A 27,960-nucleotide genomic window follows, 5' to 3' on the forward strand; every position below is an offset into this window, starting at 1 on the left:
GAGAAGCTCTCCTGCTGACATAGTGCTGTCCACACTGGTGCTTAGGTCAGTGTAACTTACGTTGCTCAGAAGGGTGTCTTATTCACACCCCTGAGTGACATAACTTATATCAACATAAGCTGTAGTGTTTACATTTCCTAGATCTCTTTATGCTGTCTGGACTCTGAGGGGTAAAGATTCCCCATGCTGCTTTGCATGGGTCAGCCCTAAAGGACATATAGAGCTGCTTAGCTTATATTACCTGTTTAAATATAAGGCTGTAACTCACTTGTGTGTGTATGTTTTCTGTTTTAATCTTGTAAATAACTCTCATTTCTTTTCTTAATTTAGTTTATCCCAGGATTGACTACACACATTGTCTTTGGTTTGAGATCTGAGTACAAATGACTTGGGGTAAGTGATTGGTCCTTTGGGACTGGGAATAACCTGAATATCATTGTGATTTTTGGTGTAAAGTGACCATCTTTCACATAGTCCTGGGTGGCAAGTTAGACTGGAATGCCCGAGGGGACTGTCTGGTAAGATTGTTATAGTGCTTTAGGAGTTCACACTTATTACTGGGTTGGTGAAATCGAATTATAGAATGTACAAACAGTTTGGGCTTTCTGCCCTGTTTTTGACAGTCTACCCAAATGTTGGCACTCATGGTCATGACCCACTCCAGACAGCATGACACCCTCATCACAGTAATGCAAATAGGAAGGAGACAGGCATCTAGTACAGAGGCAAGAGAACGTGACTGAATAATGGAGAGGGAGGAGGTAAGGTGGATGTTTTGCATATCCAAAGATTAAAAAAAAAATTATAAAAAAGAAAACCTAGGTCAACCTGGAAACAAGACAATCTGAACAACTAGGTAGTGAGCAAAGCTCTGTTACAGGTTAGTAAGGTTGGGGAAGAAGTTATTTTGGAATATGCATTGCAGCCAAACACCACAGATTTATGATACAGGTCTCACACCAGGGCCTCAAATGTTCCACTTTCACTTGTTTATTTGATTAATATTTGTGTTTTATTTTTCTTTCACCTCACAATAAACACACTTAAATTTGTGAACCGTATTTTTCATCTGTAATTGATTTCTCAGGATGCTGGTAATCTCCCATCATTAGGGAAGACGTCATGTCCTGGGGCGATGTATTTTGGAAAAATACATGAAAAACTTCTATGTCAAAAATATTAAGAATTGAATGAATGAGTTTTATATGAATACTTCTCACAAGGTTATTGCCCATGGAGAGAGCCCTTCCCTGTACTGAAAGTAGCTTTCAGCAATGGAAAAACAGATATGTATAATTTGAATAATGGATGCTCACCCAAAGAGCAAGATGTATATACTTTGTAAACAGGCATCAATGAACCTCAGAGACAATGGCTAACCTAGGTGCATAATGTGAGCAGGACGGCTAAATAAAAGAACTGGAGAAAGGCAATGTATTAATCTCCATCTATGATGATTGTGATGGGGATTTGATAATAGGACTAAGCATCACAGAAAGCTCAAATTAATCTTCCTTGATAGGAAAGGAAATAGAAGGGTGAAGTGGTACAATTTTCCTTTGTAAAAGCAGCAAAGAATCCTGTGGCACCTTATAGACTAACAGACGTTTTGTAGCACGAGCTTTCGTGGGTGAATACCCACTTCTTCGGATGCAAGTAGTGGACATTTCCAGGGGCAGGTTTATATATGCAAGCAAGAAGCAAGCTAGAGATAACGAGGTTAGTTCAATCAGGGAGGATGAGGCCCTGTTCTAGCAGTTGACTGAAAACCAAGGGAGGAGAAACTGGTTCTGTAGTTGGCAAGCCATTCACAGTCTTTGTTTAATCCTGAGCTGATGGTGTCAAATTTGCAGATGAACTGGAGCTCAGCAGTTTCTCTTTGAAGTCTGGTCCTGAAGATTTTTTGCTGCAGGATGGCCACCTTAAGATCTGCTATTGTGTGGCCAGGGAGGTTGAAGTGTTCTCCTACAGGTTTTTGTATATTGCCATTCCTAATATCTGATTTGTGTCCATTTATCCTTTTCCTTAGAGACTGTCCAGTTTGGCCGATGTACATAGCAGAGGGGCATTGCTGGCATATGATGGCATATATATGTCCACCAACGTAATATAAGCCCTCATATGCCAGCAATGCCCCACGGCTATGTACCTTTGCCAAACTGGATAACACGGCTACCCCTCTGATACAATTTTCCTTTGGGTCTTCATTAAGAGATAGCAGAATGCAGCTTCTCCATTAAGGGAATGAAGAGAGAGGTTTCCTGCCTTAGGTTTTAAAAACAGAATCTAATATATTCGCTTCCAGTTTGTTAGCTTCCAGTTTGTTGCTGAGTGAATTTCTTTTCATCATGAGGATGTTTGATTTTTGTGAATATTCATAAGTATTATTTTAAAGGGATTCCCAGACTTGGCACTAAAATTCAGTAAAAGCCTGTGTGTGTGCACGCAGTCTCCTGAAAGAAATTATATAAAGGCTGTGATGATTCTCGGGTACCCAGGACTGTGAGTCACCTTGTTTCCACCCTTCCTCCAATGAGAGGGAAACTGGCTTGTGCTTAACTGGGTGTCAGTTTCCTGACACCACCAGCCTGTTAGCCACCCAAGCACTCTCCTCTGGGCTGTGCCAGCCCTTACTTTACCTTTCACGTTAACACTAGGTGTACTCTAGTCCCGGAGTCTTTTGAAGCATTTCCCAGTAGTGTCCAGCCCCTTATCCACTGAACTCTCACACAAGTACCAGGTCTGCAGTTCCCAAGGCAACAGTGTACACACCAAAGTCTATGATTCAACTGAAGACCAGCATCTTGCTTTGCACCCTGGCACTGAGAGATATTTATAGTGAAAACATCCAATAATGTAGGATGATGGGATGTCGTCTGTTCCCCAAATATAGTCCATCATACCTTTGAAGTGTATCTCAAGTTTAGGTTATGTTTTCCCACTGTGTTTCTATACTTGTTAGTTCCTTTCTGAAATTCTTATAATACTTCATATGTATTCAGTTTAGATAGATTATGTGAATGAGACAATACTTAATTTACATTTCAACAGAGAGACCAGTGGATAAGCATCCCTTGTCTGACAGAAAACTTGTTTAGAGAGACAAGGTGGGTGAGGTAATATCTTTCACTGGACCAACTTCTGTTGTTGGAAAAGACAAGATTTAGAGCTATACTGATCTCTGCCTTCATACAGACTTTAAAATATATTTTCAGTATATATACATATCTCCTTGCGTAGTATCTGTACATAGATTTCACAACTACATTAATTACTAGTGACTCAGGCTTTCATTTAAGACCTCACATGACATTCTTTGTTGAACCAGAATATACATAACAGAATCAGGATATTCTTGTAATTCCCTTGCCAGTTGGCACTGAGGGGTTCTTCAGTCACAAAAGACCAGATCACAAGGTCCTTGAGTCTGCAGAATCTGCTCTTGTAGTGATCAGAAGAAGTTTGTTGAAATCAAGCTTGTGTGAGTTGAATGTCTTAGAGGCTAGTTCTATACAGAATATGGTTTTAGGAAAGGCTGCATGCTCAATATAAACACATCTAGAATAAAATTTGCCACTTTCCTATGAATTAGCATATTAAGGTCATATCCATCATATACCAGTTGGTCTTTTGACTTTCCCATGTATTTATTTTATTTATATATAGATAGATAGATAGATAGATAGATAAATGTGGATATGTGCAGCATACAGTTCAATCCAGTACATAAACCAACATGCCTTGCCTACATTCATTTAATTTCTTTAACCTCAGCCCCATAGATGTAAATCTGTTTAGTGGCTAGACTTCCTTTAGCTACTTGTGGATTCTGCAAGGCCTTATCACAGCCGTCTTTGTCCTCTTGCCCCAAGGAAAGCTGCAGCAACATTGACACCAATAGCTACAAAAACATTTGCATGTGCGTTACATTTGCTTCCTCAAGTTCAGCTCAGCTAATGAGCTGGCTGCTTCCGTGTAAATCAAGTCAACCAAAAACAGTTCATGCTTTCATCAGGTGAGCACTGGTCTGAAATCCCTTTGAAGGTGGGGCCTCATTCACTGCAGTGACTGAAAGTTGCCCATATAAACACCCCATCTCAAAGATGTTGTTCTGTTTTTCGGATAGGCTTACAGTTGTTGAGAGGAAGTGTGCCACTGTGCCAGGTACCAGAAGTCAGACCAATTTACTGTGAATTTGGAAAATAAAAAATAAAAACCCAACACCAGTGCTTTAGGAGACATTAGCAAAATAGAAAGTACTAAAAGCTGAGATCACATCTGGGATTTATCACTGTGTTTTGATAAACCTTTGGGCTTTGCCAGAACTCTGTCCTTCACTAGAGAGTCAGCAAAATTACAGCACATATGTTCTCACCGGAATCTGTCAGATAGACTTTATACTTTAACATTTTTGACTGATAAATCATCCACATAGATTAGTGAGGAGTTCAGAGAGAGGTGAATATTTCTTGTTAGAAAAGTTAAGCAATAGATCAGGGGTCAGCAACCTTTCAAAGTGGTGTACCGAGTCTTCATTTATTCACTCTAATTTAAGGTTTCGTGTGCCAGTAATACATTTTAACGTTTTTAGAAGGTCTCTTTCTATAAGTCTATATTATATAACTAAACTATTGTTGTATGTAAAGTAAACAAGGTTTTCAAAATGTTCAAGAAGCTTCATTTAAAATTAAATTAAAATGCTGATCTTACGCCGCCAGCCTGCTCAGCTCGCTGCCAGCCTGGGGTTCTGTTCACCTAGGCCGGCAGTGGGCTGAGCAGGGCCTGCGGCCGAGACCCCGGCTGGCAAGGGGCTGGCAGCTGGGACCCCAGATCGGGGGGGGGAGGGGTCAGGGCAGAGGGCTGCAGGTGTGGGCGGTTTCAGGGGTCAGGGCAGAGGGCTGGGGGGTGTAGGGGGTGCAGGGCAGAAGGCTAGGTGTATGTGGGGGTTCAGGGCAGAAGGCTGGGTGTGGGGGGGGGTTCAGGGGCCAGGGCAGAGGGCTGGGGGGTGTAGGGAGTGCAGGGCAGAAGGCTAGGTGTATGGGGGGGTTCAGGGCAGAAGGCTGGGTGTGTGGGGGGGGTTCAGGGGCCAGGGCAGAGGGCTGGGGTGCTCCGCTTGTGGGGGTGCTCCAAGCCCCCTTTCCTGAGCGGCTCACGGCAGGGGGCTGGAAGGGATATGCCCTGTTCCACCTCCTTCCCCAAGGCCCCATCCCTACCTCTTCTCTGCCTCCTCTACAGAGCAGCGAGCACGCTACCACTCTCCCCCCCCCCTCGCAAGGGCCGTCAGCTGATCGGCGCATGGAAGGAGAGGAGGAGGGGCAGGAGAGCAGCACGCTGGAGGAAGCTTGGCTGCCGCAGGACCAAGCTTCTGCCTCCTGCCCCTGCAGGGGAGAGCGGTGGGCGGGGGGGCTGAGTGGGGCTGGAGGCCGGGACCGCGGCAGGCAGCAGCATGCCACTCAAAATTGGCTTGTGTGCCATAGGTTGCTGTCCCCTGCAATAGATATAATACTAGGAAATATGTACGTAATTATAATATTTGTAATTATTCATTTGTACAAATCCTAATTAAACCCCCCTGTAATCGATCGCGCCGGGGCTCGACCCTCCTGAGGGCAGGAGGGGAGCCACACCGACTCACTCCACGTCTTCTGTGGAACCGGCTGAACAATAGTCAACAGTGTTAGGAAGCTCAGACCCTCTGGTGCAGGGCTGAGCGGCAATGCAGTACACTAAGCTCAGGCCCTTTGGTGCAGGGGCTGAGCAGCAAACAGTATATAAGGAGCTCAGGCCCTTTGGTGCAGGGGCTGAGCAGCAGACAAACAGTTTAAAGAGCTCAGGCCCTTGGTTGCAGGGGCTGAGCAGCAAACAATCCAGGAAGCTCAGGCCCTTGGTTGCAGGGGCTGAGCAGCAAACAAAGTCAGGAAGCTCAGGCCCTTGGTTGCAGGGGCTGAGCAGCAAACAAAGTCAGGAAGCTCAGGCCCTTTGTGGCAGGGGCTGAGCAGTAAACAGTACAGAGAGCTCAGGCCCTTTGTGACAGGGGCTGAGCAGCAAACAATCCAGGAAGCTCAGGCCCTTGGTTGCAGGGGCTGAGCAGCAAACAAAGTCAGGAAGCTCAGGCCCTTGGTTGCAGGGGCTGAGCAGCAAACAAAGTCAGGAAGCTCAGGCCCTTTGTGGCAGGGGCTGAGCAGTAAACAGTACAGAGAGCTCAGGCCCTTTGTGACAGGGGCTGAGCAGTAAATAGTACAGGAGGCTCAGGCCCTTGGTTGCAGAGGCTGAGCAGCAAACCGTACAGAAAGCTCAGGTCTCTAGACCGGAGCGGTGGGTTGAGGGGGAAGACTGCCACCCACGAGTGGGGTGGCAGGGGGGACACAGGCCCATCCACTCCACTGTGTCCCAGCCCGGGGCCCTGGCAGCGGCTATCACCGCTGCTGGTCAGTGGGGTCCTGACCGCAACACACTGACATCGGCACTTCGGTGCCTGCAGCCTGACAGGGGTCGGCTACCCCCGGGCTACTTTCCATTTCCCCCTCAGGGCCTACCTCGTCAGTTGCACTGGGTCCAGGCCAGTCAATAAGCATAGGCTCCTCGGGACCAGGGCTTGGTGGCAGGTCTGGCAGCTCCTCGGGGAAGTCCGGCCAGGCCTGCTCAGGCGGCTCCTCCGGGTAACAGCAGGGGTGGGGAAGCTCTGGCGGCTCCTCTTCGTAGGGGGTGTGGGGGAGTTCCAGCGGCTGCCCCCAGTACCTGTCACGGGGAAGCTCCGGCGGCTCCTCGTCATAGTGGGCGCGGGGAAGCTCCGGCCAGTCAGGACAGCTGCCTCCGGTCCTGGAGGGTTCCCAGTCAGGAGCTCCCACCGGCACGTCTGCTCCCAGCGGTGGCTGGGCTCTGACTGAGCTCTGGCGGCCGGCTTTTCTACTTCCTGTCCCACCCCTTGACTTCCGGGGGGCGGGGACTGGTGGTGGTGGCTCCGCCCACTTGGGTGTCTGTAAGGGAGCTCCCTCCTCAGGGCAGGAGGGGAGCCACACCGACTCACTACACCCCCCAACAACCTCTAAATCTACCATCAAGTCTGTGGGTTCAGTCCTTCTCACAAAAAATTCAGTGACAGTCCTGCTGATCTCAATGAAAGCAGGATGAGGTTCTCTATGTAATTAGAAAACAAAAGATCTAGCAAATCTCATGGCTCTAAGAACCAATATCAGAGCTCCTATACAAAGAAGTTTAATAATACTGACAGGTGAATGGGAGAGAAATAAGATTTTAGCCCATTTCTCTGTGAAGGTGTTTTGCTGCTATGGAGTAATCTGGGAGATTTAAAACTGGTTGGTTTCTTGTTGAGCATGTGCACATCTTTTGGATGATAATCACTGAACATTTATCTCAGTTCAAGGGCTTAGAAGTGGGTCGGATGTAGGTGTTTCTTGACATTCATTCTTGAAGAGATAACTGTTCTGTTTTCAAAAAGCTTTCATATAATCACATACTGTCTGTCACAGATTGTCTAGTTCCACATTAGACTGTGGGTAAAATGTTCAAAAGTACATGTGACATAGGAGGCTAAGGCCCATTTTCAAAAGTGTAGGCACTTTGGGCTAGATTCACAAAGGCAATTTTGGCATTGCAAAGCCTAACTCTCAGGCACCCTGTCACCTAGTGCAGTGGTTCCCAAACTTGTTCCGCCGCTTGTGCAGGGAAAGCCCCTGGCGGGCTGGGCCGGTTTGTATACTGCGGCTCCCAGTGGCCACAGTTCACTGCTCTAGGCCAATGGGGGCTGCTGGAAGTGGCGTAGGCTGAGGGAAGTACTGGCCGCCACTTCCAGGAGCTCCCATTGGCCTGAAGCAGCGAACTGCGGCCAGTGGGAGCCGCGATCGGCCGAACCTGTGGATGTGGCAGGTAAACAAACTGGCCCGGCCCCCCAGGGGCTTTCCCTGTACAAGTGACAGAACAAGTTTGGGAACCACTGACCTAGTGGAATACACATCCCCAAGTTAGGTGCCGAGGCACTGTATGGGGAGAGGTAGGTGCTCAGGAAAGGGATTCTCAGAAGCCAGTAAGCTGAGTGGGGAGCCGCCTAAGCTAGCCCTGAGTGAAATATAGAGAAAAGGGATGAGCCATAGGGCCCAGATCCTCTAAGTTACTTCAGTTCCTCTCTGACAGGCCAGAGGGAGGTGTCCATCTCCATTTGTGATTCTCAGCTGGAGTTAGGTGCCTACACCAAGTCAGCCCTTTCTCGTGAAAAAAGAGGGTTGCCCACCCCATTATTACCAACAGTACAGTAGTTTGGACACTCATCTGAGATGTGGGAGACCTGTTTTCAAGTTCCTGCTCTGTCTGATATGGAACAGGGATATGAACCCAGGTCTCCCATGGAAATACCCTATTAGGCAGCGCGTGTTCTTGGGTGGGTCTCTCTAAGTCTCTCGAAGTTTTTTTTCACTTTGTATAGATAATTAAATATTCATTGAGACAGAGAGAAAGCAAGAGATTGACCCTATCACATGATGGTTGGAGCATTCACTGGAGAATGAGGTTCCTGTTCCAATGAATATTTAATTATTTATATAAAGTGGAACAGCTTCAAGAGGAGAGACTGAGAGACCTTCTCCCCAGAATACTCAATAACCTCATGCTTAGGGCACTCAGCTGGAATATAGGAGACCTCAGTTCAAGTGCCTGTTCTAAATCACACAGAGTGGGGATTTAAACCTGGGTCTCCCACAACTCAGGTGAGTGCCTGAACCACTGGGATATTGGATATTCTAGGGAACACAGCCAGCCCCCAACATTTCTGACTTGTTCATCATTGGCTATCTTTTGTGTGGGTTAGGCATGCTCAAGGCATGCCTACCAGATTGGGCCCTGACAGGGAGATAAGCAAAGGAATGTCTAGTTTGAGAATCCAGTTGAGGTTTAGGTGTGAGTGAGGGCTCTGAGCAGTCTATTAGCTGTTGGGCAGCCTCAGGACCTAGCAACTTTGTTCATGGCCACCAGTGGAAAATTAACTGCCTATGGAAGGGTAGGGTTAGGTGGCACCTAAATATCAGACATAGGTGCCTGAAGAGGCAGTTGGGTACCTAAGTCTCTTTTTGAAACTAGCCCTTCGAAACCTAAGTCCTATTGGCTTTTGAAAAATTTCCCAGCTCTGCCTGAGTTGACCGTGTGCAATTTCTCACTACCTTAACTCCAAAATATGAGGACTGATACTTTCCTCCTCTCAGAGTAGGGGTATGAAGATTTGGTCAAAAATAAGAGCTACGAAATACACAACTTATTACTTCATTACCAGTTTGAACTTATAGACCATGATCAAATCAGCTCTTAACCTTGTCTTGGATAAGTTAAATTAGTTGAACTTAAATCAGGTTCTCCAGACTTCAAATCATTCCTGTGGCTCTTTTCTAAACCCTTTTCAGTGTTTTCAATTTCAACATATTTTCATCAACCTTTTAAAAATGTGGAACCAGGACTGGGAGCTCATGTTCATTTGATTATCTATGATGACTCCTAGGTCTTTTTCAGCATCATTGTTTTCCAAGACATAGTCTCTCACCCTGTCTGTATGAGCTACAGTCTTTATTCCTAGATGCATGAGTGTGCATTGGCTGTATTACAACATGTTTTTTTCAATGAAACCAGCTTAAAAACCACCCAATAATAATAGTAACTGACCTGTCATTATCAGTATTTACTACTTCATCGATCATTGTCTCATCTTCAAACTTACCAGCCATTTTTATGTTTTGTTCCAGATCATTAATATTTCATTGAGCAAAGATATTAAAAAGCATTGGGCCAAGAACAGATCTCTGTAAGAGCCCATCGAAAACTCTCATTTGATGATGATGATTCCCCATTAACATTTATATTTTGAGATCTAACACTTAGCCAGTTTTTAATATGTTCTCCATTGATTCTTAATAATTCCAATCCATATGTTCAGTGGCTAAGGCTCAGATTTTTAAAGGGATCTAGACATTGCTGCACTCAGCAACACCTAGTTAGGTTGCAACACCTAACTGATTTAGGAGCTTAAATATCATTTTCAAAAGGGAAGTAGACACTTACATCCAGATTTTTAAAGGAATTTAGACATTACTGTGCTCAGTGTTGCAACTCCTGACTGATTTAGGAGCCTAAATCTCATTTTTGCTTTCTGCCTTATAGAACTCTAAATAAATTGTGTCAAAACAATGGCTTTTATCATCCAAATTTGTAATCTCATACAAATTACTTCAAATTCATTTGACAAGACCTATTTTCCATAAAACCATGTTAATTGGTATTAATTAATTGTCCTTTAATTCTTTACTAACTGGATCCCATCATTCACTGGAATTTACCTGGAAGCATGTCACCTGTCACCAGTAAGGCTTTGGATCACAAGTCTTTTCTAAAGTTGGGCTCACTGTTGCACATTTAAGATATACCAGATTAGGTTGTTAAATAAGGTACTGTGGTGACAAATATTATGAAATGCCATATATATTTACCTGCAACTGTACACATTTAATTACATGTGCTATTTTTCTTCCCTTAAGTCAAAGAGCGTTTATGATGAAAGAAAAAAAGGTGCCAGTCTACCATGCTTTCCAAGGGAAGTGAAAAATAGTGAGTGGAAACATAGGCTCTTTGTAACTCCAGTCACTATAATATGAGCTGCCTTGTGTGTCTGGCAATGGGCAAGGCTAAGTGACAGAATACAATGAAATGTTAAATTAGCCTATATGGGGTTAGTGAGGACAGAGGATACATTTTATTTAAAGAAAGTAACATTGTACCTCATGCCAAACTGAAGTAATTTCCTTCCCTTTTCTATACTTCCTAGGTTTCCAGATTTATAATTTTTATGGCATTTACCAGAGCTCACCTGAAGAAAGCATTATTCAAATAAAATCTAAAGGAAATATTTTTGTTCAGGATCCAGACCCATAAAGAGTAACTACTATATGTTAAAAAAGCTGTATAATTTTACTATTAATTATACACATAAACCAAATAAATAGACCAGTGTTTCTGTGTTGAATAGAAAATTCACACATTGCTGCTTAGTGCAAAGCACTGGGTTTGCTTTCTACATCACTAGCCTACTTAAGGGATTTCTTACCATGTAAAGTTGTTTGTCTTTTCTTGGAAGCCAAAGTATATTGTGTTAAGTAGGCTATACACACAATCCCATTGACTGGAAGAATTATTATTTTAACAGTGTCTGCTTTAGTCAGCTATTCACCTTACTTGCCTTAGTCAGTTATTCACAAAATGAGCTATTTCTTGTTTGGAATAAAGACTCTTTAATTGAATTGAATGTATACAAAATATATGGTTTCAGTGGTGCCAGGAGAATTACTGGCAACAATATTGACTTAATAGCTGCTTCCAAGATCAAGATGCCCCAAACTTATCTTCCCTGTTTTGATTTGGAATATGACCTAAGTATGAACTATTTAAAAGAAAGCCTGCAAAGCTCTTGCAGTATTACAGTGTTAATAACCTCTCCCATTAGCCTGAGCACACAAGCAAAAGAAATAACAAGAACAGGACGACGAGTCTGTTGCACTCATAAGATAGCTCTCTCTGTGTGTGTTTTTGTGCTCCATGAGTGCATGCATATTCTTTGAGCCCAAATCTCCATTGCCTTGTATTTTGTGTAATCATTTCCTCTTGTGCCAAGTGAGTGCTACCATTGTGATAGAGCAATGTTTTTCACCATCTTGCACAGGTATAAATAAGTACCCAAGAAACAAGGGCATTACGTCACTCCTCAGCATTGTTCTTCTGGTATCCTTTCAGTTTTAATTTCCTGACAAGGAGGGCAGATGGGACAGTACAAGGAGCACAAACATATGCTTTACCAATCATCAGCTGAATAAACCCAGCATCCCAGGTTAACTATATTTTGGATCATCTCTCCTAAACATGTAGCTTTTAAGATGGCTGCAGTCCTTGTTTTGGAAATAGCGTTAGGGCTTTCTGAGTATTAGAGATGTGTTTTTAAGTGGGTACATTTACAGTGGAGGTGGGAGGGATAGCTCAGTGGTTTCAACATTGGCCTGCTAAACCCAGGGTTGTGAGTTCAATCCTTGAGGGGGCCATTTAGGGATCTGGAGCAAAAATCAGTACTTGATCCTGCTAGTGAAGGCAGGGAACTGGACTTGATGACCTTTCAGGGTCCCTTCCAGTTCTATGAGATAGGTATATCTCCATATATTCTTAAAGGATTCTGGAACATGGGAAGGCAATGCAACAGTAACACCTTCACTGACCACTAAAAATAAGGACCAGTTTGTGTGTGGCCTGTGTACAAGTCAGAGGCCAGAGAAAAAGATGAGAAACAAAATGGGAAATGACTGCCTAAGAAAGAGTACTGCAGAAAGGGATCTGGGGGGTCATAGTGGATCACAGGCTAAATATGAGTCAATAGTGTAACACTGTTGCAAAAAAAACCCAAACATCATTCTGGGATGTATTTGCAGGAGTGTTGGAAGCAAGACATGAGAAGTAATTCTACCACTCTACTCTGCACTGATTAGGCATCAACTGGAGTGTTGTGTCCAGTTCTGGTTGCCACATTTCAGGAAAGATGTAGACAAATTGGAGAAAGTCCAGAGAAGAGCAATAAAAATGATTAAAGGTCTAGTAAACATGATCTATGAGGGAAGATTGAAAAAGTGGGTTTGGTTAGTCTGGAAAACAGAAGGCTGAGAGGGGACATGATTCCAGTTTTCAAGTATATAAAAGGTTGTTACAAGGAGGGGGGAGAAAAATTATTCTTCTTAACCTCTGAGGATAGGACAAGAAGCAATGAGCTTAAATTGCAGCAAGGTCGGTTTAGTTTGGACATTAGGAAAAACTTCCTAACTGTCAGGGTGGTTAAGCACTGGAATAAATTGCCCACGAAGGTTGTGGAATCATCATCATTGGAGATTTTTAAGAGCAGTTTAGACAAACACCTGTCAGGGATGGTCTAGATAATACTTAGTCCTGCCATGAGTGGAGGTGACTGGACTAGATGACCTCTTGAGGTCCCTTCCAGTCGTACATTTCTATGTTTCTATGAACCATCTCTATTCTGTAAAAACACTCTTAGGCAAGAATTAATATTTAACAATAAATTAAAGAGCCAGCTGAGTCATCTGCTTCACCACTTACTCAGATTTGCTTAGATCCTTTCACAAGACTGTGGTGTGAGATTGATTGATACTAGGATCACATGACAATTCAAGTGGGTTTGAAACAACCTGAAGATGCTGCTTATTTCTTCTGTACTGAGTATCTTGATCAGTCTGATCCATGAAAGAACTCATAATGCACCTAAATCCAGTGGGAACTGCTGCAATTCTCCGATTTTATTTTTCATGCCATTTTATCAGGACTGAGTCATCGGGTTTCAGTTTGAATAAGCTTTACATTGCAATGGTTAAAGACAACTATCTGAGACTTCTTAGACTGGCATCTCTGTCTCACATCCTTTATTCAGAGCAACTTAGAATGAACTGTTAACCTCTACATTTGGCAGCATTATTCTGATCTGTTGATCCATACGCAGCTCATCTGGGCTTACACCAATGGCTGACATGGAGGCTGCTGTCTAGATCAAAAGAGCTAATATTGGGTCTTGTTGTTGTAGAATTCTCTTTGCAATCTGTAATGCTCTCTCTACCAATCCATTCCCGTATGTGTAGGGGTGTGGGGCCTGGAAGTAATATGCTTGAAATCATTCTATAACTGGAAAGCTTGGAATTCAGAGGTGGCCAACAATGACTCATTGTCACAGATTGTTTTTTCTGGAATGCCAAATTGATACTTGAACTTTTCTATGATTTGCTTACTGTGCATCCACTAAGAAATAGAATTTCAACAAATCTAGAAAAATAGTAAGTGGCAGACATACCACACAGGTATGTTCCTATTCTTCGGATAGGTCTTCAGACAGAACAGAATTGGACCAATCATGTAATGCTAGGTATGAAAAGCACTTTGAGTTGCCTTTCTGATCATTCTGCAGGACTTGCCTAGTTCCAGCTTACCTTTCAGGTACTACTCTATGCTGTGCCGTCATCCTGGTGTGTGGGGTTGCTGCTGGTATATATGAGGCCCTGGTGTCCCTCATATGTCCAATTTAATGTCATTTTGTAAGGGGACTACAGTACAATTGTCATAGGTAAAAATATCTTAACTTAGAATAATTCTTCCTTCATTATAGAGGCATCGTAGAAGTTCCATAGTTAAGTTGCATTAAGAGTCTCTTGAAGCAGGGACTGAGGGCTTCTCTACCTTGCCCTGCAGTTCAGACTGCCCCATAGTCCTTTTCAAGCAGGATTACAATAATGCTAACTAGGAGCCTTTTTGTCTGTGCCTGCAGCGTTCACACAGGGGAATTACAGTGCAGCAAGATGCTATTCACACCCCCGTAATTCGAAGTGCAGGACAGCGTAGACATAGCCTACATTTCTCAATTAGATTTCGCTTATTTATACCATTGCTTTGTGAGTAGTAAATGAATTTTCTGAGCATATTCAAATAAATCTGTTAATTGGTTTTTAAATGGGCCCTTCAGGATTTTTTCTCCTCCCTGATTCTAGTGTTTTCCAGATTCTTTTAGGAAGTAATTTGGTTATTTAGACTCCAGTCTTGCAGACACACATGCAGACAACCTTATGAATCTGAGTCGTTCCATGAGGCAATGATTTGTATGTGGAAAGCAGGGATATTATTGGCTGGAGTTGAGATGGTGTGTGGAGGCAGAGGAAATTAGTGGAGACATGAGAAGGGAGAGGAGGAGCAGAAAAATGGGGGTTAGGTAAATAAGGGGTTAGTTTGGGGTGACACTGGACTGTGGTATTGCATGGTGTGGTGAGGAGGTGGAGCTGGTCTCTTTGCATTGCATCAGTATTTTCATTGTTTTCTTCATAACTATGAGGGCTAGAGATATAATTAAAAATGATTCTGAACCATCCATCTGCAATTAAATATATTTAGCAGTGAAAATATTAAATGAAGAATATTGTTAAACAGAAAGTAACCTACATTGTGACATAGAAGGCATCATAGCTTCAGTCCCAGGGAGCTGGGGCATGGTAGGGGATCAGGGGAGCAGGCTCTGGGTGGCGCTTACCTCAAGCAGCTCCCGGAAGTAATGTCACATCCCCCTTCTGGCTCCTATGCAGAAGCATGGCTAGGTGGCTCTGTGTGCTGCCCTGTCTGCAGGTGCCACCCCCGCAGCTCCCATTGGCCTCAGTTCCCGGACAGTGGGAGCTGCAGAGATGGCACTTGGGGTGGGGGCTGTATGTGGAGCCCGTTGGCTGCCCCTATGTGTAGGCGCTGGAGGGGGCCATGCTGCTGCTTCTGGGAGCTGCACAGAGCAACGACAGGCAGGGAACCTGCCTTAACACTGCTGTGCTGCCGACTGGACTTTTAATGGCCCCATCAGCGGTGCTGACTGGAGCCGCCAGGGTCCCTTTTCGACATTTCTTCAAATGTTGCATATGCACTAGTTTTCAATGAGTTTTAACTATATGGAAAGTATGAAGAGTAACTAATAAACTGGTAGAAAGATGCAAAAAAGGGTAAGACACACACACAATTTTTTTAATATGTCCATTGTAATTTAAGTTTCACTTCTAAACTAATTAGCACATTTTCTGATAAATTCTTTGATAAAAATCAAACATGTACTCAAAGAATCAGTGCTGTAACTCAAGGGAGGGTACACTATATATTACTGATATATAACAGAGAATGAACTCCTGCTTTAAAAGCAAAACTGGACCTTAACTATGGAAGCATCATTAGTCCTTCTATAATATTTTAAAATATCAGTTTAAGATTAAGTTAAATTTAATTTTTTGAAGTTGCAGTTCCACTATAGAAATTCAGATATTCACAGACAACAAATGATTCAGTTAAACTCCAGTGCGTCTCTGCACAGTGTTTGGTCTTTGTATATCACACATTAGTGTTGACATGTTTTATGTGTTCGCCTCTGTACTTTAGATTTTTGCTTCAGACAGGTGAGTTGCTGAACTCTACAGCCCTAGTTTAAACTGTCTAATTAATTGGCTGTTTTCTTTGAATGCAGCCTGTGCACACTATTTTCTTTTATAAATGTTAATATGTACTGGTCTGTACTGCTTCAGTGAAACTCCTGATACAGCTAATAAAACTAATATATTTAAGACATTACAAACATGATTTCTTACCAAGGAAAAGTCTGGGGGAGATGGATTTCATGCACTTACTTTGGTCCATTCAAATTCTGATTTTAAAGTTTTTTTTTAAATGTATAGTACACTGTGTGTTAATTTTTCCAGGTTTTATATTGACTTATGAAAACATGGGCAACTATTTATAAATTATATAAATCCCATAAGTCACCTTTTAAAAAATATAAAACATGGAGCCTTCTCCTAAAGCCCTTATTCCTGGGAGCAGTCTCACTGAAATCAATGGGACCGCAGCATATAACAACAAGCACCCCCTGTGAACAATCCTCTCCCAAACAGAACCCCCTTGATTCCAGCAGACCCACATGTCTTGGGATCTGCAATTTTGCAGGTGGAATTCCTTACCTTCCATGGTACAAGTGGGTAGCAAAGCCACTTCACACAACTGATTCATTCAGAGGAAAATCTGGGAGTTGAAACTCTGAACTCAGAATTTCCGATAATGGGAATGTATAAATATCTAGAAGCAGCAAAGAGTTCTGTGGCACCTTATAGACTAACAGACGTTTTGCAGCATGAGCTTTCGTGGGTGAATACCCACTTCTTCAGATGCAAGAAGAAGAAGAAGTGGGTATTCACCCACGAAAGCTCATGCTGCAAAACGTCTGTTAGTCTATAAGGTGCCACAGAACTCTTTGCTGCTTCTACAGAACCAGACTAACACGGCTACCCCTCTGATATAAATATCTAGTGGATATATAGGCTATTCCCTTGTAGGGGGAGAACAGAGATTTAAATGCAGTCTGCTTAACTTTTCCTTTAATACTTACTTGTTAATAATATTAATGGCTCTAAAGGTAGTAGGTATAATGGTCTCAGACCAGTCAGTTCCAAATGGACAGGTGTCCACATCTCAAAAGGCAGTACCAGAATAGGAGTTAATGGGCAACTCTGTTGGCAGTTTCAGTGGAATGAGCTATAGAGATTAATTAACATCTCAGCACCTGAGGTACTTCTTGCAGGGTAGCGTGTGGAAGCATCCACCACTCCTACCTATGCTGTACCTATACCACAGGTAAATAGAGGATTTAGACTTCATGTGCACACCCACCCAATCACAGAAATAAAAAGCCATGAAGCAACAATATCTACTGCTTTATTCAGAGCACCTAGTTTAGTAGCAGGCATATTTAGTAAACAAGTTGGCACTCTGCATTAAATGGGAAAATAAAAATAAAATCTGGAATACCTGCAATTTACCAAGCGGATCAGGAGACAGAGTAATGCAAATGAAATTTGTCTTCTTCATTTCTTATTTTTCTACTCTTTATAAACACTTCCACTATTTCTGTTTAATTTAAGCCACAGAATCTTCTTGTCACAACAGGATGAAAACAAGCATTTGATAGTGAGTGTGCATGTGCATGTGTGCACAGGACTCAAAAGAGTATTTTTGGCTCAGATCCTTGGTATTTTTGGGACATCTTTTCCTAATGCTACTGGCTGACAGAAAATCACACAATTGTGTGTCAAAAATCTATATACAGCTCCATGATCTTGGTCTATAATGACAATTCCTTTTCTTTGGATGAATTGGTAGATCTGTAGAACAATAGGGCTTCATGTAACTGGCTACTTTCAGCAAATTTAACCCGTAGATTTGGTTTGCTTCAAATTTCAGCTTCTAATGAAAACCAATTATTGCAATATGTCTCATGCTAGTTGCAGCAGTTTCATTATGAAACTTTTCTAGTTTAGGACCCATACTGCAATGCAGGAAAGTTCAGGGAATTTCAGGCTGCTAAGAGAACTAAGTGTGTTTTGTTACACCTCTACCTCGATATAACGTGATCTGATATAACACGAATTTGGATATAACGTGGTAAAGCAGTGCTCAGGGGCGGGCGGGGCTGCACACTCCGGTGGATCAAAGCAAGTTCAATATAACGCGGTTTCACCTATAATGCGGTAAGATTTTTCTGGCTCCCGAGGACAGCATTATATTGAGGTAGAGGTGTATATAAGTTGATATAAATGCTATTATTTTGTATTAAATTCTATCAGATTTTCCATAAGTGCTTTAAGGGCTCCTTCCTTGTTCGTATCAAATTTTATTCAGGGAAAAATTACACTTTTGGCCCATTCCAGCTACAATTTAAGTCAATAACAAGATCCCATTAATTTAAGTAGGAGCAGGCTTCACCCTTTGATCTTTATCATTTGATGAAGATGAATCGCTAAACTCCTGTGAAGTTTTGTATTACAAAGAATTAATTTTCAGGAGAGAGAGAGAGAGAAAGAGTGTGTGTGTATGTGTGTTGGAGCCGCTCACATCTAAGTTGCCAGTTGAAATGTAGTCCATCAGAGTAATGACTAAAATCTGTTATCACCAGTTGGTCTCAGTCCTGTTCCCTGAGGGCAAGTGATCATATCACAAAAGGACTATCAGAATTAGAATCAACTGGCATCCTTGTTGGCAGACTCAGCGGAGAGTCCCAGGACTGACCTGGAAACTGAACTAATCTCTTACTGTGGCTTGGGCTTGAGTCACATTGGCAGGGCACTAGGGAAATTTGAGCTGCCTCTCTGCTTTTTCTATAGATACACAGGCAACTTCAGTCTCTAGGGCTGTTAATTAGACATCTTTTGGGAGAACTAGATTCACATTAAAGAATAATAATAAAATTAAAGACAGTGCCATGCTCAGTTTTAATTTTTAAAATCCATTATCTTAAATCTTAAAATGAAACTAGTTTGTCATGGATATGGTCCTACTCCCATTAAAGTCAATGGCAAAACTCTTACTGATTTAAATGTTGTGGAATCAGGCCCCTAATCCTTACCATGTTTGCTTAAAGTTATATTTAACCTTGATACAGAAGTCCTCCTTTGATACAGAATTCAAAGAAAAACTGTATAACTTAAATAAATGTCTTCAAAGCAATGCTGGGAAAGGAGGAGAGTAGGGCACTACATTTCAATCAAGAGCTAACTCCCAAATATTCTACAAACAAGCTTGGTTTATTACCAGCTGGAGGAGAAGCCGTTTGCCTTATGATCCACTTTCTATGTCCTCAAATTACAGCATATGGAACATTCTGTAGGATAAAACACACTTGTTAGGAACTCAGATGACTCAGAACTAATAAGCTAATATTTCCCACAGATCAGATCCATGAATTAACGACTATAAAGTAGAGAAGAGGCCAAATACATGCCTGGTGTGTAACATTATTAAAGTTAATTGAGTTTCACCAGGGATGAATCTAGCCTAATGTTTCAGGTACTGGTTGTGAGCAAGCAATAGAAGAAAACTGGTTAAAGCAGGTATTTTTGGAAAATACAAGTCTAATAAATGACAGTTTTTAGTTTAAGTAGTTAGTACTTCATTGTACCAAAGTCTGGGCTGCAGCTCAGGCTGTTGCCATGTTTGTGTTATGAGTTATGATGTAAGGGCCATGTTTTGACCTCAGCTGAATCCTTGCAATCCCACTGATTTCAGCCAGTGGAGCTGATTTCAGTGGGATTGCACAGCTATAACTAAAGTTACATTTTGGTCCAAACACCGAAACTTGTATGTTAAGTAAATAGATACCAGCTGACAACTCCCCTGATACTGTAGGGACTTAGAGGTGCTCAGCACCTTTGAGAATCAAGCCCTTAGTAAAATATTGTAAAGTACTTAAAGCAGGAGGATAAAGCCATAGCATATTGCTATACCACGTGGGTATAAACGGGTGCAGCTCTATTCACTTAAACTGAGATGCACCCGCTTAAATTAGCAATGAATTTGGCCCTATGTTATGTTAGATTTCATGAACCAATATTTTACATATTAATACTTAGAACAGTCATTAAAAATTCTTTATTTTTCACTCTGACTATAATGCACAGTTTTACAGTTGAAGATTGCTTAGAACCTGCTCCCTCACTTTCAAATTGTCCCCCATCTCTCTTCTTTATTTTATTTTCTAGCTATGAGATCTTTTGGTGAAAGGGCCTATATAGCACAAAGGTAGGACTCCACCACCTTTAATGCACCTGGTGCTCACTGAGGAGGTTGAGGACCTGCACTTCCCAAATGAGAGTTGTGAAAGGCACAGTGCTTCATGGACATCCCTGGGTTCTCGGGCCTGCCTTACACATATGGGAATTACTGCCAGCGCTTATCCCTCTGAAGGACGTGTAGCTTGCCCTTTCTTGGAAAAGGGCAGGTTTCCAGTTCTGTCTCCTTCCCTCTCCTCTTTGGGTTGACTAGTTTTACTGAATTGTCATATCTGGAGAAAAATGTGTTCTACATGTGTGAAGAGATGATGAAAGGTATCTTCCTTCCTTTTATTTTACTTGATGTAGCTGGAAAGCAAAAAATATATATTAAGCTGAAAAATTAAAAGATTCTAAGGACTGATCTTTACATTTAGAACTTTTCTTTAAGGTATAGATTATAAACTGCTATAGCATAAGAAGATATTTTCAAGTGAAGTAAATGCCAGAGACTAAATTGTCCCCTCCCCTGGAAAAGTTGCGGGGTAAAAACAGGCAGAAGGCAGGTCTGGGCCAAGCTATATATACATATTAATACAAACAAACCATATACATATACATAGAGTTTGACCACATTAATTGAAAATATTGCAGACATATCAAAAACATGTAGACAAATGGTGATCAACTAGGTATGTGATTTATTCGGGGGGCACTGGTTAGAAGGGAATTTTGGTGAAGTGGATGAGTGAGGGGGGGCTGTGTAAATGAGGCTGTACTGTATACACAAATACGTTTACAAAACGTATACTATTAAAGGACGAATGATGAGATACTGAAAACGATGTGTGTTTTTAACCTTCTCCAATTCCATTCCAGTGGTTTTAATTTCTAAGAGGCATGTTTGCACAACTGGTTGGAGTGGAGAGATTAGGCTGGTAGGACAGAATGCCTCTCTAACCATCATTGAGGGAGGAAAAACCAGAGCACTTCTAAAAACATACTGAATAAATTAGCCATATGGTTTCAGTACATGCGTTCATTTTTACAGACAGAAAACACAAAACCTCTTTTATAGCCCAACACTCAGTTCAGGGAGTTGTAGACATTAAGTGTAGAAAATATCAAGTAATGACAAAATACAGCGCAGGCAAGGTGGGTAGAATAACCTGAATAATGCCTGAACATGCCAGTTTACTGTATTGCACCTGGCATTTGGGATTCATCATGAATTTCCCTTCCCTTATCATAATAATGGTTTACCTGTACATTGACTTCATTTGATATTATTACACCATAGAGCATATTCTTCCCTTCAATGCGCTTGTTTGTCTCCATTTGTTCTTAGTGGAACCTATAAGAACGCACCCTGGAGATATCCCCATTTATTTGGGAAATCAAAAGACAAAAAAACAACAAAAACACGCACTGAAGCAATATGTGACGGATGGAATGGGGGTATTGTTTAAAGCAAATGGTGTGCAATTTTTGAGTGTCTATGCAGAAGCCCAGCAGGAGTAAGAAACAGTGACTTCATTCATTTAGGATTTTGCCTTTTGTTTCCTCAAAATTATACTTAAATGCATCCTTATTGCTCTCAACCTGCCTTACACTTGGCTTCTTGCTAAAGGTCAGTGGCCATTCCATGCATATGGGTCTATTCTCTCCTTGGTCCACATATTGAACTTCTCCTGAATTATACATATACAAGAAGGAGTGACTAGACCCCTGTAATATTGATTGAAACCTGCTTCTTAATATTTGCTCTTAAGCTATTTGCTTTTAAAACTATATTCTCAACAGAGTTGGAAATGGTCATTTGGGCTGAAATTATTGACACAGGGAGCCAAATTATGTTTTCACTCAAACTTACAATAAACCCAGGAAAATTATACTTCCATGAAATCTGTATATTTTCTCCTTCTTACACCAGCCTTGTGACTAGAGAGCCCTCAGTTATTTATTATGGTACTTCTGGAGAAGGGAAGCACAATGTAATGTGTTAGTCCAAACTCATGAGACCAGCAGTCCTGGCCCCAATCTAGGTAGAGTGTAAAGCCTTAGGAGTCATCTCATGCTAACCAGAAATGATTAACTAAGCAGTGTTGGTTTCCAAGCTGACCAGGTTACATTGAAACACATGTTTAATCCAAATAACAAAGGATTTTTATAATTTCTCTTTACTCCTTGCTGTGCAATAGCACCTTAGAGCATTTTTTACTGAGCCACAAAGGATCATATCATGCTCATCCTTCCTCCCCTTCTCTCCTATGCTTGTTACACTGACTTCTTGCAGCATTGTTTCAAAGTTAGTGGTAAACTCTTTGGGACAAGGTCGTCTTGTGTGTTTTTCCAGCATGTAGCAAAACAAGGTCCTGATTCTGACTGGGGCCTTTGTGTGGTCACATGATACAAATTATAATTACAAAGAAATAATACATGTGTACATGTTCTGACTGTAGTATCTGCCTGATGGGGTTTCTAAAGTCCACACAAGCCCTGAAAGGGTTAAAGAGAGCTTTGTTAACTTTACCTGTTCCCCTCCAGGTTGAGGGAAGAATTTAATGTTTATCAGTTGCCCTGAGGTGAAGGTCGGGGTAAGGTTTAGGTCAGTCTTACCTCTGTCTAATATAAAATGACTTTCCCAATCCTAGGAAAAATACTTTCTGTGCAGCTGTTGAATTTACAATAAATGATTTATAAAAGAACACATGCAGGAATCAGAGGAGTTGCTACCACCGAGTTGAATTGATCTTTTTAGTCAATACCCTGTCTTTGGAAGTTACATATACTTTATGTATTCAAAGCCATTTTGTGCTTGGTCTTGAAAATATAGGAGCCTGGGCCACAAAGTTCAGATCCACACCTGTATCTGGAGATCAGCAAATTTTGAGAGAGGAGATTTCTGGGTCATCTCTGGCCCCATACATTAGCTTGATCCTACACATGCTTACTAGCAAGAGCAATGCTCATTACGCTGAGTCATTCCACTGAAATCAAGAAGCATGGCACCCAGAGGTAGGTGTACATGAGATCAGGCCCTCTGTTTGTAACATCTCTGTGTGCTGTATGCACAGCCATTTATGGTAGTTATAAGCGGAAAAGAATTTTTATACATGCCATTATCCATTCTGATGATGATGATGTAGTCAGGAAAGATCACTCCTAAATACTCTACTTTAGAATAATTTTGTAAATAATAATGGACTGCATTAACAATTACCTAATTAATCTAATAGGGTTATAAAGCTTTTCTTTCCCCCACCCAAACTTTTTGGTTCCTTCATTAAACTAAAATAAAATATTGAATTTGTACTGAATAACTTAAAAACATTCTAAACCCCATGGAGTTCTAAAACAAATGATCAGACTTTTTTTTCTGTCTTTTTAGAATCACAGTGGTCTAATGATCATTCCTGTAGAACTATTAGCCAGCTGGGCAGTATTTTCGCCACCCTTGCAATGGAAAGTAATATTTAAAATGCATTAGGGTGAAATTTGTCTCCCCCACATAAAGCCCAAATAATCTTAATCTGATAATTTAAAAACATTGTACAGATATATACAAGTGTTTTAAAATAATGCTATTTGTCATTTTCCACCATTCATTTCCTAGCTAAAAACCAGATCTTGCAAAATTCCATGATAATAATTTCTAATTTCTATAAAAATGAATTTAGATCCCATTCATTTATGTTGATTTTTAAAATGGATCATGTACTACTAATGGAAAAAGTAAAAAATGCTTTGTAAATTGATTATCTTTAACAATTTTATGAAATTATCAGGTGTCAATTATATTTATTGCCAAAGGTCTCATAATTGAACACACAAACTATGCTTTATCCATATAATGCCCTTCTGTGCTCTGTGTTTGACAGCACTTGAAGCAATGCAGTAAAAGTAATAGAAGGTTCATTTCCTCATCCCTAAAATGTTCAGGCTGCAGATGCTACTGTGTAAGATGCCTTAGAATAGTGTGAAACACAGCGTGGCCATTGTGTATTTTTATATAAGGTTCTTTATTTTTAAAGCCTAAAGAAAGAAAATAAAGATTCCCTGTATTCCATAAATATGTTTAGGTGGCTGGATGGTAAAACCTTGTGGTTGTCAAAGAGGAAATTCCAAGTATGTTCATGTGATTAGAGTCCATGTCTCCACTTGTTTTTATCATCTCATAGAAGGTTGCTAGGAGCAGAGTGAAAGGTTGAAGAAGATTTAGGGCTCAGGCTTGTGAGGTACAGTGTGCTTCCCATGCTTCTTGTGTCCAGTGAAGTTTACTATAAGCTGAGGTGCTCAGCCCCTCACAGAAGGCACTTGGCACCTCACAGGATGGCAAATTTATCCATCATGAAGCTTTCACTCTGGTCCTGGTGACCTTACATGAGATGATGAGAAGAAGTTGAGAGATGGACTCATTACAGAAGCTATGCTGGATAAATAATTGGATGAGAGACTTCCTCAGAACATTTAGGTGCTGTAGGTGGTGGTTTTGGTAATTCAGTAGGTGTCACTCCTGCCTCTGAATCAGTTCTGAACTAATGTCCCAGCAGGATGCTACAGAGCACTATATTATTGGAGGTGCTATCTTTTAGCTTAAAATTTAAATCAAGGCCATGATTACTTGCAACTCTGAAGGGCCCGTGGTAAAATTTTCTAAGAGTAGGTTTGATTACCCTAATACCCTAGCCAAAAGATAATTCCGGTAATTACATTCTGCCTCTCTAAATTCCCCCTGCAGTTTTCAGTTGGATCTGATACAATATTCTTCATGTCCTTGTCTGATTACTGTTGTGTGTTGTGGCTTTTTATCTCAGAGGCAGGTAGCTGCACTTTAGTGGCAGGTGACGTAATCCTCAGGGTGAAATCCTGGCCCAGTGAAGTCAGCGGGAGTTTTGCCGTTGACTTCAGTGGGGTCAGGATTTCATTCTAAATGTTTAGAAGCTCTTATCATTGGATCGATTTCTTCTTATTATGGTGGATTCAAATCTCCCAGTGTGTGTAGTCTGTTGAACATAATATGATTTGGATGAATACCACTCAGCAAAATGTTCTCTGCAGGTATTTTATATTCAAACTAATTGGTATTTAACCTAGCCTGTATGTAGAATATTTAAATTTGATCCTATGACAAAAATGTAAAACAGTTTTGTTCCAGTATTTAGCATTATAATTTAACCAGAACACTGAAATTAGCTGTCAGTCATGAAAGATAAGAGATACAAGCAGTTTTTATTATTCCAACAAGGTATTCATAATGCAGTAAATAAGCTCATGCTGCTTACAGATAATAAGTTTGAGTTTATCAAGCTGTCCATTATCTTGATATTATTGACATTCCTGCTAATGTCTCTCCTACAATTCATTTAAAGTTTATCTGATATAGGCTGATATTTAGCAATCTGGAATGTTTCAGTAATGTTGGTTTTGGCAGCAAAAATCATAGTCACCAATCTTTGTACTTTACATACATGTATATGTGTGTAGGCAGCAGTGGTGGGGGTCATTTGGGAAGAGCTTTTGGATTTATTTCAGTAGTTGTTCAGGACTGGCAGAGCATCTGTCCTCAGAGAAAAACAAGTTGAGTCAAGGTGATTTCTGCTTCTGGGGTGGGAGAAGTCATATATGTAGGTTGCTGTTTCTAAATAGTTGGGTATTTTTATATAGCTAGGGAAGCAACTCCAAGAGGAAACCACCACTCCAACTGAGGATAAATAGGAACTAGGATGGCAATATCAAGCAGACAGCAGGGTACCTAGGGCACACTTGATACCTAGGGCCTGGTACAAAGCCCATGAAGTCAATGGAAGCCTTTCCATTGATGCCAGCAGACTTGGGATCGCTCCATGTGGAATTAATTGTTCTTCTACAAAGGTGACAATATTAGACAACAGTTGCTTAAACTTTCTCAGTACCCAAAAGACAGCTGTCCTTATTTTACACAGCACAATGTGATGGACATTCACAGGGTGAAAAGCAAGTAAATGGTTTATTATAGTGGAAGGGAAAGTGTTAGTAAAAGCTGCCATTTATGATCTATCACTTAGGCATAAAGCAACAAACCAAACAATATGTTGTTTAATTTTAAACAATTTTAAACACCAAAAACCAGATTCAGTGGACTTCCAAGAAGAGATAAATTTGGCCCTTAGTATCTTTTATTAAAGTATGAAAAAAACTTTTGTTAGCTTCTTAAAGATCACAAAATTATCAAGCAAAACAAAAACAATGCATTATATGACACAAATGAATCTTGAAAAGTAAAAGAAAATTCATGACACAAAGCGATTCTGACACTGCCTTCTCTCATAAGGCAAATATATCATTTACTGAAAATACATTTAAATTACATACTAGAATAGCTTCCAGCTGGGGTTTCATTTCAGAATTTACTCTACAGAGTACATTATGTTTAGGAAGCTACTTGAAATAAACATACAATGATTGCCATTAAAAAGTCAACAGTTGCCAACAGTTACCATAAGAGGTAACTGAGATTACCGCTATTTCCTCCTAAAATTAGGTTAGGATATATATTTGTGGTAACAGATGAGAATTATGTTTTTAATGGCTTCCACAGTAATTGGATGCTCAAACTGAAAATACAAAACAAAAGAAGAAACCACACTTAAAAAACCAATTGGAATAATAATAATCATCCTAATAAAAACCAAATAAATATATTTAGCTAGCTAACAGGTCACTAACAAAATTATGGGAAAAGTTCCCTTCCTTTAGGAAGGTCTAAATCCTGCCCCCACACATATACAGATGCACCAAAATGAAGCAGAACCAAGAGGCAGGATGTGTAGGGAGTCTGCATATCCTGTGTGCTATGGAACCGTGCTCCACAAGGGCTAAACCCTTTGTGAGATTAAATCCCCTCGTTAGCGTTTATGGAAGAAACTTTCTCATGGAAGGAAATTTGAAGGGCTGTAGGAGATGCAAGAGCATGGTAGATAGATCCACTGGTCAAATCCTTCTGGGAAAGGGGATCATAGCAGCTATAGTGTCTCCACAGCCACTTCCTGTGTGCATATGGGGGAAGTCAGAGATTCTGTTCTCCCATCTCTAATAACCTGTTTTCAATGGCTATTAGCCAGGATGGGAAGAGATGGTGTCCCTAGCCTCTATTTGCCAGAAGCTGTGAATGGGTGACAGGGGATGGATCACTTGATGATTACCTGTTCTGTTCATTCCCTCTAGGGCACCTGGCATTGGCCACTGTTGGAAGACAGGATACTGGGCTAGATGGACCTTTGGTCTGATCTTATGTTTATGTGTTATCAGAGATGTGCCTTTTTTAGAAGTTGAGTTTATCACCAGGAAAAGTCTCTTCTCTCTGCTTGAGTCCTTCTGACTAAAAATGTTTTTTTTTTAGGTTATATCCAAGCAAGCAAATAAAAACAGCACAGGGGGTCATGAGAATAGATTTCTGAGGAGATTCCTGGTACCTCCAGCTTCTTGATGGGCCAGAGATACCATGAAAGCAGCCTCTTTGAAGACACCTGCAAGTGAAAAATAATGGGGAAACAAGTTTAATAAATTCAAATAGTGGGTAAAGATTCAGATCAATCCTCATTTTATCTCAATCATTTCACCAGCTCTTCTTAGCTATCAGGGTTGAACTGGTAGATGCATATCTCCCATTGTATGGCACTTGCAAGTTCTGTTGATGACCTTAAAACTAAGGGATATGATGGGATGTACCCCCGAGGTGAAACCTGGAAGCCATTGGGAACCCTGTGCCCCCAAACCATTCAGCTCGGTTGTCCTTTCACTGTGCTCTGCTGGAGACATACAGCCAGCTCTTCTGGGCCCT

General features: G+C 41.3%; 1 long non-coding RNA gene across 1 annotated transcript in view; it reads left to right on the forward strand.

The window, feature by feature from the left end:
- The window catches only part of LOC123370107, a 172,127-nt gene extending 144,475 nt beyond the window's left edge, over positions 1-27,652 (forward strand). Inside the window, exons 6-7 of the long non-coding RNA XR_006579277.1 lie at positions 331-393; positions 27,520-27,652. This is a non-coding gene — a long non-coding RNA (uncharacterized LOC123370107). The remainder of the gene's footprint in view (positions 1-330; positions 394-27,519) is intronic.
- Positions 27,653-27,960: the final 308 nt, after the last annotated feature.

This window comes from Mauremys mutica, chromosome 4, assembly GCF_020497125.1.
Source record: "Mauremys mutica isolate MM-2020 ecotype Southern chromosome 4, ASM2049712v1, whole genome shotgun sequence".
Taxonomy (NCBI): Eukaryota; Metazoa; Chordata; order Testudines; family Geoemydidae; genus Mauremys; species Mauremys mutica.